This window comes from Eublepharis macularius, chromosome 7 (genome assembly GCF_028583425.1).
Source record: "Eublepharis macularius isolate TG4126 chromosome 7, MPM_Emac_v1.0, whole genome shotgun sequence".
NCBI classification, from domain to species: Eukaryota; Metazoa; Chordata; class Lepidosauria; order Squamata; family Eublepharidae; genus Eublepharis; species Eublepharis macularius.
The window spans coordinates 90,843,516-90,859,228 of NC_072796.1; the positions used below are offsets into that span (position 1 = coordinate 90,843,516).

Genomic DNA, 15,713 nt, shown 5'->3' on the forward strand with positions numbered 1-15,713 from the left:
CAGGTCAGCATTTCTGCCAGCATTTGTTGTCTACATATCTAATGGTATTTATTTTATTTTTATTTAATTTCATTTATATCTCACCTTTCTCCACAATGGGGACCCAAAGCAGCTTACATTGTTCTCCTCTCCTCCATATTATCCCCACAACAACCCTGTGAGGTAGGATAGGTTGAGAGTGTGTGACTGGCCCAAAGTCATCCAGCAAGCTTCCATGGGAGATTTGGGATTTGAACCTGGGTCTCCCAGACCCTAGTCCATCTCCATTACCACAATAGACACCACTAGGGGTTAACTAGTAATGACCCAGAGCCTCGCACACACACCTGTTCAACCATGATGAAGTATCTTGGGGAAATCAACCTTGATCCAGAGCCCCCTCAGGATGTTCAGCAAATATTCTTAAGCAGAACTACATTTACAGGTCTTGTAGAGTAAATAATCAGTGAATAAAAGAGCCCTATAATTGTATTAAGCTAGACATTATTAAAAACAATTTAGAAATCTCATTGTTAATATTGGATGTTGATTTTCTACTCCCCAAAACAGATCCCGTTCACTGGACTGAAATTTGAACCAACTCTTAATTATTTCATCAGTAATACAATTACAGATTCTTTGATTAACAAGAAATATGAGGGCATTAGCACTGACTTTACAAAAGCACAGAACCAGGTTCGACAAAATTACTTCAAGAACCACTTAACCAAACACAACAACATCAATTTTTGTGTACTATAGCTCGTGTGCAAGTTACATATTACAATGCACTAACATTGCTGTTACGACAGCATTTGGCAAAATCTATCTTGGGGCATGCACATACTTTCTCAGCTTCAATTAACGCTAAACTAATTAACTCAACTCTCCTATATATTTGTGAACAGCAGTTCTTTCTTTCTTAGGTGGTCCCAAGTGTGATGTAAGAGTGATTGAGTATCTAATTACTCTGTAATTGAATTTACACATTATAGACTTTTCACATTCAAGCTGAATTCTCATTTAGGAATCTAACTAAATGAAACTAAGCTATATTGGCATGTGAGCACCCATTGTATTAAAGATGTGAAACATGACTGGCAGCAAACATGGACATTTAATATTTTATCATATCAGTATATCAAACACAAGCTGACACAAACAGACAAGTTGTGTTACTTAAAATGTTTATTATTATATATAAGGGGTCCCCAGCCTTTTTTAAACCTGTGGGCACTGTTGGAAACTTGCAAAGGGGTGGTGAGTGCCACCTCAAAATGGCTTCCATGGGAGGCAGAGCCAAACCAAAAATGGCTACCTCAGGAGGCAGAGCAAAATACAATATTTCCCTCCTCAGTTTGCAAAAGGATCACAGAAGGTAAATAAAGAGAAATAAAGGAAAGAGCAATTAAGGGAAGACAAGGGAGAAAGATGAAGAAGAATGAAAAGAAGGAAAGCCTGAAGGGGCAATGGAATCACAAGTCCAAGTGCTTACATTCCTCCTGATCCTCCAGGGGCTGTGGCTGCAGTTGCAGCTGTGGAAAACCCCTTTCAAGTGAATGAAGGCAGCTGATAATAAGCCCTGCTTTAAAATGGCCACACCCACTTTCTGAAAAGCTTGATGAGTGCCAGGAGAAGTACTGGTGGGTGCCATGTTGGGGAACCGTGACGTCAACTTTTTAAATTTTCTTTATTTTCTTTAATAAATATGCATGTAAGTGTTTTAAATGTTTAATCTAAGCATTTTACAAGATCTGTAGTGTAACTAGGAATCTCATCTTGTAACCTAAGCCAAAATGAGTATGAACTTTATTAGTATCTGTAAAACTCATCAGATCTCATGATGAAGGGGGTTGCCATAAGACCATTGTCAGAGACTAAAATGATCTAATTTCACCATTGTATAAATCTTGAAGTCTGAATCATATCCAACAAACCTGCATATAAGCTGCTATAAAAATGTGCAAAGTTTATCCATTTACTTCCAGAATTATTGATGACTGTGAATAAAAATAGCACACTTTATCTCAGTGATAATCAGTGCATATTAGAAATATTTTGTTTGGTAGCAGAGTAACCCAGTCAGAAGTGTTTTCCCCAATGTGCAGGCAATCAAACTGTAGAAAATATACAACACAGTTTATTGAGTTAGATTCCATTCACAGCAATATATTGAAAGAAAGAGTCCTAGTGTAAAGCATTTACCATGGCCGCCTAATACAGCATAGAGGCTGGATGTGCTTTCATGGCAGGAGTTCTGAAAAATACATCCTTCCCCTTTCTCTCTGCATTCAAATTGCAAATGAATCCAATGGTTCCTCTGCACTGCCCACTCAGGGGTGAGTAGTACCTCCCAAACTCAGATGAGATTACATTTCAAGAACTGCAGAAAGATTCTCAGCCTTCAGGGGAACATCTTATTAGCTCCCATTGATACAACATTCTGCTTTTTTTTCATTTTAAAGAGGAAAAAGTGCCCCTCCCATTTACTATATCAAAAATATAGTAGGGTATAATCCCTTTGATAAATGTGCTAATTCCTGTGGTTGCTTCTCGATGCAATTGTTCTTTGAGTATTAAATTGCTCAATTAGTTCTATGATTTCCCAGAAGCTTCTATTGGATTTCATGTGATTAATGGGTTGGAATCCAAAAATTCAAACCATTGAACAGAAAGTTAAGTTAAAACATTTATTTTGTGGAGAGTTTGTGTAGCTAGACTTCAGGAATTTGTACTGGAATGTTTTTATAAATACTGGAGATCAGTGCCTATGTGCATATATTGAGTATTTCTGTTTAAGAATGCTTGCTTGGTTTAGCATTCAGAATATTCTGATTTTGTTGGTAATGATAGATGTGAATTGCATGGAAATAAGCAGCACTCTTCTATTTCTTCTATTTCTTTTCGCACCTTAATTTGCATTTCCATACAGAAGATTGGACTTCATCTATCCTCTGCTTCTACACGCCTTGTATGGCCATCCTGGTAAGTGGTGAGATTAAAACCTCCTTTTTGAATACAACATAAAATAAAATGGCTGGTATTAAGATAATTAGCTGAACAGTATTTTAAAATGTGTAATTATTTTTCCTTCACTTTGCTTACTAGAAATCAATATTTATATTTCCAATAGGCGTATGTTTATGTTTTCAAAAACAGAGAATGAAGAAGAATTTGTGGGAGCTCATTCCAGCAATTGAGTTAACTTAGCAAAAAAGAAGAAAATTCCAGACTACTAGATTCTCACCACCCCCCAACCCTTACGCACCTCTTTACCCAAACCCAGAAAATCTACAAAGACTTCCAGTGATCAGAGTAGAATAGAAACATTGACTAGAAACATCAAGGCATATGAAAATATTAAGCTGGCAGAAATCAGCCTTTTTTATTCAATCTTACTTAAAAAGGATATATTGCAACACCTTTAATTGTTCATTAAAGCATATGAATTGCAAGTAGATAGTACAAAATGTACATGATTGTAGGAGAATCATAGCCTCTGTGGTAAAGGGGATGTAGTGTAGGAAAGACATTATACAAGGAAGTATATGTACTAGGGTGTGTTGAATTTTTCAGCTTTCAAAATCTAAATATGAAAGGTGCTAAAAAGCTGCAGTTTCATTGGGGAATTCTGAAGATATTTTTGTCAAATTAATATAATCCAGTTTTGCTTAGTAAATAAATACATGAAAATGGTGACTTTTCCTACATTTTTGTGGAATTTCCAATCATTTTGAATGCGCCTTTTAACAAATATTACATTCTCCTAATGAAAATATGTCTGTACAATTACCTGAAAATCATGAAAAAATTATTGCCAATACTAACAGTTATATTATATATCAATACTATTGTAATTATTATATTAGATATTACATATGGTTGTGTGTGTGTATATATATGTATGTATATATATCTTAGTCTGGTTTCGCTTATCTTACAAGTTGAAACTTCTTCATCAGTATGTTAAAAATTGTTTGTCCACCAGTGCTAACATCCTAACCAGTGGAAAGTGACTCGCAATGGCTTCTAAAGGAAGAACAAGACTAGGGACATTCACACATACGAGCAACCTGATTGGAACTGGCTGAGAGTTGTTGGCCTTTGAACCCCCAACTGTACATGACGTTCTGAGATATGGACTAATGCTAAAATAACAGGGTGAGTATGTAAGAAATAATGTACCTTTAAAAATGGCTTGCTGCACTCCTTCTCCTGCCTTCAAATGTACATTATCAATAAATCAAATGCTGATTCATTCACATGCTTTGTGCCTTATCCCTGTAAGCTATCTTTTTATTTTTCAGAGCTGTTTATATATTTAGGCAATCAGCCATTCATTTGACATTTTTTAGTGGGGAGGGAGGGAAAGAAACAAACTTCTAAAAGTTTTAAGTGTTCCTAGGAGGAGCGATTTATGATGTTGCAAGCCAGCAGGCAATCAACGCTGTGAAAAAACTAATTTCCACTACAAATTTATAGTACTAGTTTCTTCAACTTCACCTTTGGAAAATGTTATGTACGTGTAACAAAAACATAGTCCATGTGCTTCCAGAGCACAGCTGCTCCTTTCATTGTTTGCAAAAGAATATGCAAGATAGAAAACAGAAGTGAGTTTCTTACTTGAGGAAGTCACAATAGTTAGGTAGACTTATCCTTACAGTTAAATATTAGGAGGAAATCCTCCAAATCCCACCACTACCACCACCCCAGTTTTCAGAATAGAAAAACAAATTTGCACATGATATAATCAACCAATTTTAGGGTTCCAGTTGCAGATGGAGTGAAAAGTACTGTGCAAATCCATGAGGGATTGACCGGGTACATTGGAGGTGATTGGTAGCAGATGGAAAACTATAGACAATAGTGAGTCATCTGAATTAGTAAGCAGCAAAGTTGTGGGTACCAAGGGGTATGTAGAAACAAAAACAGCCCCATAGGTAATGGGGAAGTTGATCTGACAAAGACTTGAGCTCTTATATCCCAATGGAAGCTTGACAGTTACCTGAGCTCTGCCTTTTAGTGAAAGTTGAAAGGAACAGTGTTCTGGATTGTATCTTTGAACTCTTTGCCAGAAAGTCACTTATCTTGGGATCAGAGTGCAGCATCACATCTTCCTTCCCAGAGATACATAGAGTGTTCCCCTTGGTCTGTTTTGGGCAGCTTCAGGGACAACATGATCTCTGGGGCAGGATCCTCTGCTTCAAAGTCACTATCAAAGGGATCTGGGAGTTGAAAGAGTACATACATTACCCAGTTAATGTACTAATCTCTGTTAGTATATAATGGTAATCAAACTTTCTTACATTCAGTTTTCGGTACTTGTGAAGACATATATTAAGGTATACAGTTAAACAGTATTCTGGTATATTCTTCATAAAATCTAGATAAATTGTATACTGAAATCTACATAAATAAAATACCTCTGTTGTAATATGATATCGCCAGATTTCTCAGCAATCTGCTGTAAACCAATCAATTTACAGCAGATTTTGACAAAATAGGTGCCGCTTGATCATCATTAATTTTTTGTGACCTTTCTGCATGGGAAACATATAACTGTAACATATCATTTCACTTTATAATCTGTGTCAAAAATTCAGTTTTTTTCCACACAAGGTTTTCCACACATTTCCTTTGGTTAGTATTGTGGAAGTTATGTAGTGTAAACATTTTAAGCTCTTTGATCCTATGCAACACAAGAGGAACTGAGGGCGAAGCTACAAGTGACGAATGACACTTGAATGGCAAGTGTATTTCTCCCTGTTCACTTGCGCTCCACTCAATCCACTTGCCGTTCAAGTGTCATTCGTCACTTGTAGCTTGGCCCTGAGTGACATAAGTGGTTACTTCCCCCCTTCCACTGCAGTCATTCATGCCTCCCAATATTGTGCCCCCAGACGTGCAGTAACAACTTGGTAGTCAAAGTAGGAGGCTGAGGTAAAGGGCAGTCAGCAAAAATCATCCTCCCCCTCTTCCACTAGTAGAAGGCTTACCACAAGTGGCAAGGGAGCTTGGAATCCTAGCCACTGTGATCTTGTATTCAACTAATTCAGCCATCCCGGCCAGTGGCAACAGCCACTCAGGCCGGTGGCTGCTTTTCCCTCCTCGGAAGGAGGAAAGCAGAAGGCACACCCTGGCATCCAGGGCTTAGCATTGGGGGCGGAGCCTGTAGCCTTAGCTGGCTTCTCCGCCCCATTGCATTCAGTTGTGCCTCATGCTCGGCCCACCCACCTCACCCTATTGCAGTGCAGGATTAGCCGGTCGCCTTTTGGGCCAGGTAGGAATTTTTCTCTCCTTGTCCCTGATTGGCACTTGGGAATGGAGTTTTTTCGCCTACCTTGCACTGTGAGAAGAGGAAGGTAATTGGCTTGGTGGGACTGAGGTAATTCCCTGGTGGCAGGATTTTAGTTAGGGAAAATCTGTAGCGGGCCGGTGAGCACCCTTGGCACCTCCCCATTGGTGGGGAATTGGGGTCTTTCAGGAGCGGCTGGCTGCCGTACGGCCCAGCTGCGAGGTCAGACGCCCTGGGTGGGGAACCCCTGGACAAGCCAGTCTCCCCCCGCTGCCGTACGGCCGGGTGGGGGAGCTTTACAGGGGTGAACCATTCCGCCTCCGCCTGGCCAGGCCGGGTCCCAGCCATTTTGTGGATGGCTTGCACCCGGGTGCTTGCAGCGGGTGCTTGCCCAGACAGGTCAGGGCGGGGTCCAGGAGTGACCCCAGGGCTTGCCCAGACAGGTCAGGGCGGGGTCCAGGAGTGACCCCAGGGCCTGACCTGTACCGCTAGTTAGGCCCTTGCCGTAGTTTATATTTAATTGTTGTAATTTTAATAAAGCGGCCCATTTTAGAACCCAAATACTGTGTCTGCCTTTCATTCCGACTGAGGGGGCAACAGCTGCCCAGTCAGCCTCTTAGAGTAGACACAAAGTGTTCTCAGAGGAACAAAGATGACTGGACTGTGCAGCACAGAGAAGAGAGAAGCCCCATTCACATGTTACAGTGAATGCTCATACATCCTTCTATATGTTCAGACACCTGTTTATAAGAAACAGCCAATGTATGTTCACTTTACAAACGAAATCAGACCAGTACCTGGATAAATGTGCGGTTTCAATCGCATGTTTAGCTGTACATGTGTTGAATGTAACATGAAAATTACTCAATATGCTTATAAATAAAAATCAAGTGTACACTGTTCACAGATTGTACATACATTCACTTAACTTTTGAACACAGCTACAAAGAAAGCCCTGAAAGTTCTATCCATGGAGATTCTGTGTACTCAATGAGTATTGCAGTTCTGACAGCTGTTAGGAATGCTGCTGTAAAACAACCAAGGTAGAGCATTTTATGTGGAGATGTGGGAGCATCATTTTCAGAAATTGCTTCCATAAAGGTGCCAATAAAAGGCACTTTCTCACACACTGAATAAAGCACTTTCAATCCACTTTCAATGCACTATGCTGCTGGATTTTACTGTGTGGAATGAGAGGACCACTTGCAAATGATCACTAAAGTGCATTAAAAGTGGGATGAAAGTGCTTTATTCAGTGCATAATACTGAAAAACAAATTTCTGAGCTGAGAAATGTATCTCGTTCCTTTATCCCGAGAATATGGTAGACAAGTAATGTGTGGAGAATTCTCCTGTAAGAAAGAGGTGTGAAATATGGCCATGCCATTTCAAACTCTTCCTGTTTGTGAAAGTTTCCTACAGGAAGGCAGTGGCAGAAATTACTGCTTGTTTTAAAACGGTACTGAAAACGAATTCCTGAAGGCACCCTTTTACCTTAATTTTTATTGGTCATTTATTATTTATTTATTTAGGATATTTCTATGCTGCCTCTTCAGAGTCCTCTCTTCAGAAAAAAGTCCTCAGATTCATGTGAAAATAAGCTCATTCCCAGGATCAATTTTCTTATTTAACATCCTCTGGGTCTGAGAGTCTTCATAGGAGAAAAAAGGAGAGTGCTTGGTTAGTTTAATCATCTTTATGTTTATATTTATTTATATTATTTGTTATTTATAGTCCACCTTATTTAGTGTAACTCAGTATGATCTACAGATGGGAATCTGTAATCTGAACAACTGCTTTGTCCTTTATTTTCCTTTACACTGTCCTCTTTCAAACACCAGTTTTTGCTAGGATTCTATACAACATATTGTATGCGCACAAAGAACACTGAAGGATTCTTAACTGGATCCTTTGAAGTGGGAAACCTTTTTTAGTCATTCAATTTTGGGGGCTCCAACTGCATGTAATGGCAACATATGGTACATAGGAATTTTCCATGAGCATACAACTGTGCATGCATGGAAATATGGCTGGTGATAGATTCAGACAAAATGGCAATTGCGCCTATTGGGAGGATTATGCATAGCATGTCCTCCTATTACATGTGGCAGGAATGCCAAAATTGTCTAAAAGGGCTAGAATTATGCCTTTTAGAAGTTCATCATAAAGAACTTCTTTTTCAGCCTGTGGGCACTTTTGGAATTCTGACAGAGGATGATGGGCACAACCACAAAATGGATACCACCAGAGGCAGAATCAACCACAAAATGATAGGGAGTGAGATTATGCATAACTCTGATAGTAAATCTTCAACATTTCAGGCAGAAGCTCTGTTTAGTGGGATGCCTTTTAAATTTAACATATTGTTTAAAAATATTTTTCTTGCAAACACACAAAATAAGTATACCTTTTGAGCTAGCTAAGGAACTCTCATCTGATAGTATCTGTCTTCATTTTGCAGGCATCTAATGCACTTATTTTTGCAAAAGAAAATGGGAAAACTATTTCTTCTCCTAGCTATCCCCCATCATTTTCAACCTACACTATTACTTGTAACAATTGGGGCTGAAGGGGTGGTGAGAGCTCCTTGCACAGTTAGAGAGACATTCTGGCCAGATTTTGATAGGAACATGATTTTTGAAATCAAAATTCAATATAGTGAGGTTATTAACTTCCACCTGAACAATAAAAATACCTTAAAACTGGGAAGATCTGATTAATTCATTAGAAGTTTCAGTTAGGTCTGTTAAGCATTTTAGCTCTGTGACTCAATCGTTTTTAGTCATGAAGTCCCACTGTGTTTTTAAGAATATCATGCTACTATTTGCACATTTACATAAAGCCACTGTTTGAATTATACCACTAAAAATTTCAAAAAGCCCCACCTTGCCCCTCCCACTTTCTAAAAACAAGTTTGTGAGTGCCAGGGCTTTTTTTGAGGGTGAACTCCCTGGAACAGCATTCCAGCAGCTCTGGAATCTGCCCACATGATTCCTTCCTCCTTCGGCCCAGCACAGGCTCTGCAGAGGGGCCCAGTGCGGGCTCTGCAGAGGAGCCTAAGCTGCTTTGAGTTCATTCTGCTTTCTTTTCATTCCTCTGTGAATGAGTGAGAGCCAAGCTACAAGTGACGTTTTACACAGATTGGACACTTGTCAGCTTCCCTCAAGTTTTGATGGGAAATGCAGGCATCCTGGTTTTACAACTTGGCTCTCTATTAAAGCTGCAAGACCAGGATGCCTGCATTTCCCATCAAAACTTGAGGGAAGCTGACAAGTGTCCAACCTGTGTAAGACATCACTTGTAGCTTGGCTCTGAGTGTGTGTGTGTGAGAGAGAGGGGGGAGGGACGGAGGGAGGGAGAGCGCAAGCAGAGCTGCTGGGGCCGGCTCTCCAGAGGAGGCTAAGCTTCTTTGAGTTCATTCTGCTTTCATTTCATTCAGGGGTTTCTGTGCATGTGTGTGCTGCTTTAAGTTCATTCTGTTTTATTTTCATTGGGAGAGTGGATGGGTGGGGCTGTGTGTGTATGTATGCTGCTTTGAGTTAATTCTGCTTTCTTTTCAGGGGAGGTGGGGCTGAGTGTGTGTGCTGCTTTGAGTTAATTCTGCTTTCTTTTCAGGGGGATGGGAGCTGTGTGCGTGTGTGTGTGCTGCTTTGAGTTCATTCTTTCTTTTCATGGGGCTGGGTGGGGCTGTGCATATATGTGTGTGTTGCTTTCATTCTTTTGTTGACTGAAGTTGACATTGTTATGGTTCCCACAGCTTTTGAATGCAGATTCATTCTGTGTTAGTTAAATATATCAATTATGGTTATTTGTATTAGTTAAAATATCAGTAATGGTTATTCCAGTTTTATGCTATGTCTTAATAGCTGTAACTCAAATAGTCCTCCCCACCCTCAGCTGATTAACATAACTGAAATTGCCATATGGGTGTTAAGGAAGTTTTTATGAATATTGTTTGTCTGGGACATTGGAATATTTATGAGCATTTCACAATGTCACAACAGCTTAGCCATTGGTAAGGCAGAGTTGGCAGGTAACAAAAAAAAGCCATTTTATACTAAGTATAAATCTAATGCTGCTATAGTTGAGTATCTTCTTCTGAATTGCTCCAGTAAAGCAAAACCCTCCCTGAAAATATGAAAATTCAATATTCATTAGATTAGGAATTTCAGACTCTGGGGAATTTTGAGAAAGAATTTTGGATTTTTTTTTCTACGCTGGCAGAGGGAATCTGTTAGAATTTAGAATTGTGAGATAGGTTTTGGATTTTTAGAGGCCCCCTTCTTCTTGCATATTTTAAAATATGATTCCAAAGATATGAAATGTTTGGGAAAAGGAATGGAAGATTTCACTTTTTGTAGAGGACACAGAAAGGAAAAAAAACCTTTCTCATAACAGTGTAACTTTCCAAGCTTACTAACATTTATCTCGTTGTAATGCATTGTGCTGGGTTCCAGGAAGTGGTGTCACTTCCAGAAGTGACATCATCATCACATTTCTGGGAGCGCGTGCGTGCTTCGCGTGCACACATGTGTTGATAGAGAGTTCCACCACCTCTTTTCCCAGAAAAAAAGCCCTGGCGGGGTGCCATGAAAAATGCTGGTGGGTACCATGGTGCCCGTTGGGTGCCATGTAAATCTTGCTGAGTCATACAGTCTGCTTTTCCTACTATTATTTACATCTTGAACTTCTTCTTCTTAGTGATGGTCAACATTTTCTCAATTTGGAATATACTGGGTTATCCCAAGTCTTTTCAGAACGAAAGCTATTCTTCCTACTATTTGTTTCAGCTATAAAGGCTCCAAGCATGCTCAGAAATCTTCACTGCAGGTAGTAAAGAACCAGGAGAACTTTAGGGTTGCCAACTTCTAGGTGGAGCATGAAGTCCTCCTGGAATTATGACTGATCTCCAGAGATGGGGGAAATGGCAGCTTCAGGGATTGGACCCTGGCTGTGACATCGTATTTGCTGAGCGCCTTGCCCAGGCACCACCCCAAATTTCCTAAGTTGGATTTAGCAGCCCTAGAGGACTTAAGAGTCCTCTAGAGTCTCATATTTGGAAAATGAAGGAATGTGGAAGTAAATGGACTATTGGGGGGACTGACACCAAAACCATTATGAACTAAGTTGCAATTTGCTGGAGGGTTGGTTCAGGGACACTTCTCTGTCCAAAACACTCAAGCTATCCTCTTTGAGTGGCATAATGAAGAGGACACCAACACACAGCTGAAATTTGTCTTTTTCCCACCTTCCAGTGGCACAGGAGAGACTAGTGGTTGTAGCTTATGTCCATTGTCACTTACTGGGCCAGCATCACTCTGCAAGTGAAGTATCTTACCTGGGTGATAAAAAATCTTGATATAGGCCTTAAATTAGAAGGAATTTTCTTATTTTTCATTTCCAAAATTTGCCAAAACTACTGTTTTATGGTACTATACAGAGCAGAAACAACTAAAGAAGTTACCTAGCAAGACAACTTCGGATCAGTTCTAAAAATCTTCTTTAGTTTTTGACGGGCTAATAACCTACATTGAGAACAAGAGTTTTTATTTATTTATTAGTTTCAGATAGCCAGTTGGTCTATAGTAGAAAAGCAAGAATTGGGTCCAGTAGCACCTTAAAGACCAACAAGATTTCCAGGATATAAGCTTTTGAAAGTCAAAACTCCCTTCATTCGACAATGTATCTGATGAGGAGAGCGTTGACTCTTGAAAACTTATACTGTGGAAATCTGTCATTTCTATCTTTTCTTTTTAAATAAAACTTTTATTATTAAATCTCTTGCCTCCTTTTGACTTTTAAAGAATGCCTTTGTTAATAAAGTAACGTCTTGTTTAGATGAGCAAAAAGCTTTAAACCATATAGTAATGATAATAATTGCACTTATATACCACTATTCTAGACAGATTAGTGCCCCACTCAGAGTAGAGAACAAAGCCTGTATTGTTATTATCCCCACAATACAGCTGAGCTGAGGCTGAGTGGAATAATAATAACAACAACAACAACATTCGATTTATATACTTCCCCTCAGGACAACTTAACACTCACTCAGAGCAGTTTACAAAGTACGTTATTATTATCCCCACAACAATCACCCTGTGAGGTGGGTGAGGCTGAGAGAGCTCCAGAGAGCTGTGACTGACCCAAGGTCACCCAGCTGGCTTCAAGTGGAGGAGTGGGGAATCAAACATGGTTCTCCAGATCAGAGTCCAGCCACAGTTAATCACTAAACTAAACTTGCTCTCAATGGCTTACCCAAAGCCACCTAGTGAGCTCATGGCAGTAGTGGGATTCAAACCAGCAGAGTGTTGATTTGCAACCCAACCACTTAACCACCATGCTACAGAATTTTTAATAAGGGATCAAACAACAGCCAGAAGACAAGAATGCGAATTTCATTGTAAAAGAATAATTTGAGGTCGTTATGAAACAGAGAACATTGTCTTAAATCTTGATTAGGTGTTGGTGATATACATCCAAAATGGAAAATAATATGTCCTTCAATAAAATGCTGTGGACAAAATTGCAAATCCATATGAGTTGAAAGACCTGACTTAGGGACACAGGCATTTTAGTTTCTTTTTAATTTTTTTCTTTGTCAACTATTCTTTTTTTTCTTATATACTAGACACACATTATATGCCATGCAACTGATGCAAAAATAGTGCTGAAACAAGTGTTAATTTTAAGAGGACTGTATTTTATTTATTTGAATGTTTTTATCCCAATTTTCTCTTGCTAAGCAAAACTCTAAGTAGCTTACAAAAACGAAAAAAACAACAATCTAAAAATCACAATACAATCATACAACAAAAACAGTAGCTAGGAGATGGGGCTGAGCAGCTGGAAGAACTCAACCCCTGATGGAACAGTCAGCCCTGGTAAGCAGCAGAACCAACAACCCCAGGTAGCCTGAACAGTCAACGGGAGGGACTGAGAAGGGTGTAAAGAAAGGTGTAAGGAAATTAAGTGCAAGGAAGGAGAAACTAATATTAAAAAAAGACTTACAGGTTCATTTCTCACAAGGGAGAAATGGAACTGAAATATGGATCTTTGAACTGAAACTTGATCTTTATGGGAAAATATTATAGACAGAACTTCATTCACAGCAGCCTTCCACTGAATCCCAGTCCTACATTTTCAGTTCGGTTATCTGAGCTCTAAAATTACATGTTATTTTATCAGTGATGACTACAGTAATAAAATTGTTTCAAACAATTATTTTTAAGTGTTGCCAAGTGCGCTGAAATAGCTTCCCATTTCAGATCAGTACGTTTCAGAGGTACCTCTTTCATGCTTAAAATTCAAAGTTATCAGGTCAAATAATTTAAGTGCTACCAAAATCTGAATTACTGGCAATGGCTTTAAGACATTATTCAGTCTCAGACAAATAAAATTGACATGAATATGTCTGTCTTCCCCGATGTAATCTCTATGCAAGAATCGAGATGCATTTGAAATCACCCATTTCAAACATAAAGTAATGACATTTTTGTGACTGCAGCAAAGTGCCATGTAATTGAAATTCCAGAAGGGTGAAGGACATATTGACAATGGAGCTCAACCAAGCAAACAACTCTGCAGGCAGAGTGGACCGGGATTGCTTTATCTGGACTACACTGCAGTCTTCAGCACTGTCAGAACTAGATCCTACCTTTAATTACACACGGCAATATGGAAAACCAACTTTTAATTTTTTATCATGAATGTGCATCATTTTCCTAGAGGGTTATCACATGACCTTTTAATACTAGTGTAAGGGAGAATTTTGGCAGAGTGCAAGTTATTTATTTATTTTTTATTTTATTCAATTTATAACCTGCCCTTCCCGCAAGCGGGCTCAGGGAAGCTTCCAACAAATATACTGTTAAAATACAATAAAAACCTTAACGCATTAACACATTAAAATTCAGGCACATTAGACAGATTGGCTACTGCAAAATCATCATAAGCCTCGGCACCACCATGAAGTAACTCAAGGGCGGCTGCAAGGAGGGTGTGGCGGTCAAGAGGGGGACTTATCATGCAGGAATATGAAAAACAACAGCTCCTAGACTTACCTGAGGGCCAGATTGTTGGCGATGCGGTGGAGGCGGGTGGGGAGATGGCATGGTGGCTGCCATGTTGTGGAGGGATGGGAAATGACCAGGGGCCAGGGGAGCATGCCCAGGCACAGCCAGGGCAGGCCCCTGGTCTCGAAAGCTGGGCCCCACTAGGGGTGTGCAATTTGGGTTTCTGAAACCCGAAAGAAACCCGAAACAAACTTGTTTCGGGTTGTTTCAGGTTATCCGAAAGGTTTTGGGAAACCCAAAACGTTTCGGGTTAATCGAAAGAAAATAACCCGAAACGTTTCGGGTTGTTTTGGGTTTTTCAATGGGAAAATGCCTCCGTCTTCCCGGACGCCTGGGGGAGGCATTTTCCCACCGAATCATCCCAAAATTGGTGGGGACCTTCCTCTAACCCCTCTCTAACAACCCCCCAAGTTTAAGACCGATTGGACTTTGGGGGCCATGTTATGGCCCCCCAAACCAGGTCCCCCTATCCTCGCATAAGAAAGGGAAGGGTGAACATATTGTTAGCTTGCTGCTGCTCATCTTCTTCATTATTTCCTATGGGGGAAAAATGAAGAGGCAGGCTTCCTTTGCCAGGGGTGGCATTTTGCATGCAAAATTCCCCCCAACCCTCTGGGGCCCTTCTCCCACCCTTCCTCCCACCCCCCACCAAGGCACAGCTTGCTCCCACTTGGGGGGGCATTTCATGGCCTCTCCAAGTAGGTGCTCTTTTCTCTACTACTTACAGCTGGGGGAGGCTTGTCTTGCCAGGGGTGGCATTTTGCATGGAAAATGCCCCCCAACCCTCAGGGGCCCTTCTCTCACCTTTCCTCCCACCCCCCACCAAGGCACAGCCTGCTCCCACTTGGGGGGGGGCATTTCATGGCCTCCCCAAGTAGGTGCTCTTTTCTCTACTACTTACAGCTGGGGGAGGCTTGTCTTGTCAGGGGTGGCATTTTGCATGCAAAATGCCCCCCAACCCTCAGGGGCCCTTCTCCCACCTCTACTCCCACCCCCCACCAAGGCTCAGCCTGCTCCCACTTGGGGGAGGGCATTTCTTGGCCTCCCCAAGTAGGTGCTCTCAGCCCCCAAAGTTCACCTCCTACAGCCCCACACAAACCCAATTCCCCCCCAGCTGCCACACACAGACCCAAATCCCCACATTAGCCCCTCACAGACCCAAATCCACCCCCAGCAGCCCCACACCCATAACCCCAGGAACAGGCTGGCAAAGGCCAGCCCTCTCCCTTTGTTCCCTATGCTGGGAACTTCTAAACTCTCTTTCCCTGGGCAATTCTGCACAGCCCAGGAGTGCCACAATGGTGGGCACACTTCTGAGTGCCAGCTGGTCCCTGTGAAAGAGCACCTGAACCACAGACACCCTCC

The 15,713-nt window shown here is 40.8% G+C and overlaps 1 protein-coding gene across 2 annotated transcripts in view; it reads right to left on the bottom strand.

The window, feature by feature from the left end:
- Positions 1 to 3,331: 3,331 nt before the first annotated feature.
- Positions 3,332 to 15,713, bottom strand: part of CA8 (carbonic anhydrase 8) — a 100,593-nt gene continuing 88,211 nt past the window's right edge. For both annotated transcript variants that reach the window (XM_054985271.1, XM_054985270.1), the window contains one exon: positions 3,332 to 5,204. The gene's annotated coding sequence lies outside the window, so the exon portion shown is untranslated. The remainder of the gene's footprint in view (positions 5,205 to 15,713) is intronic.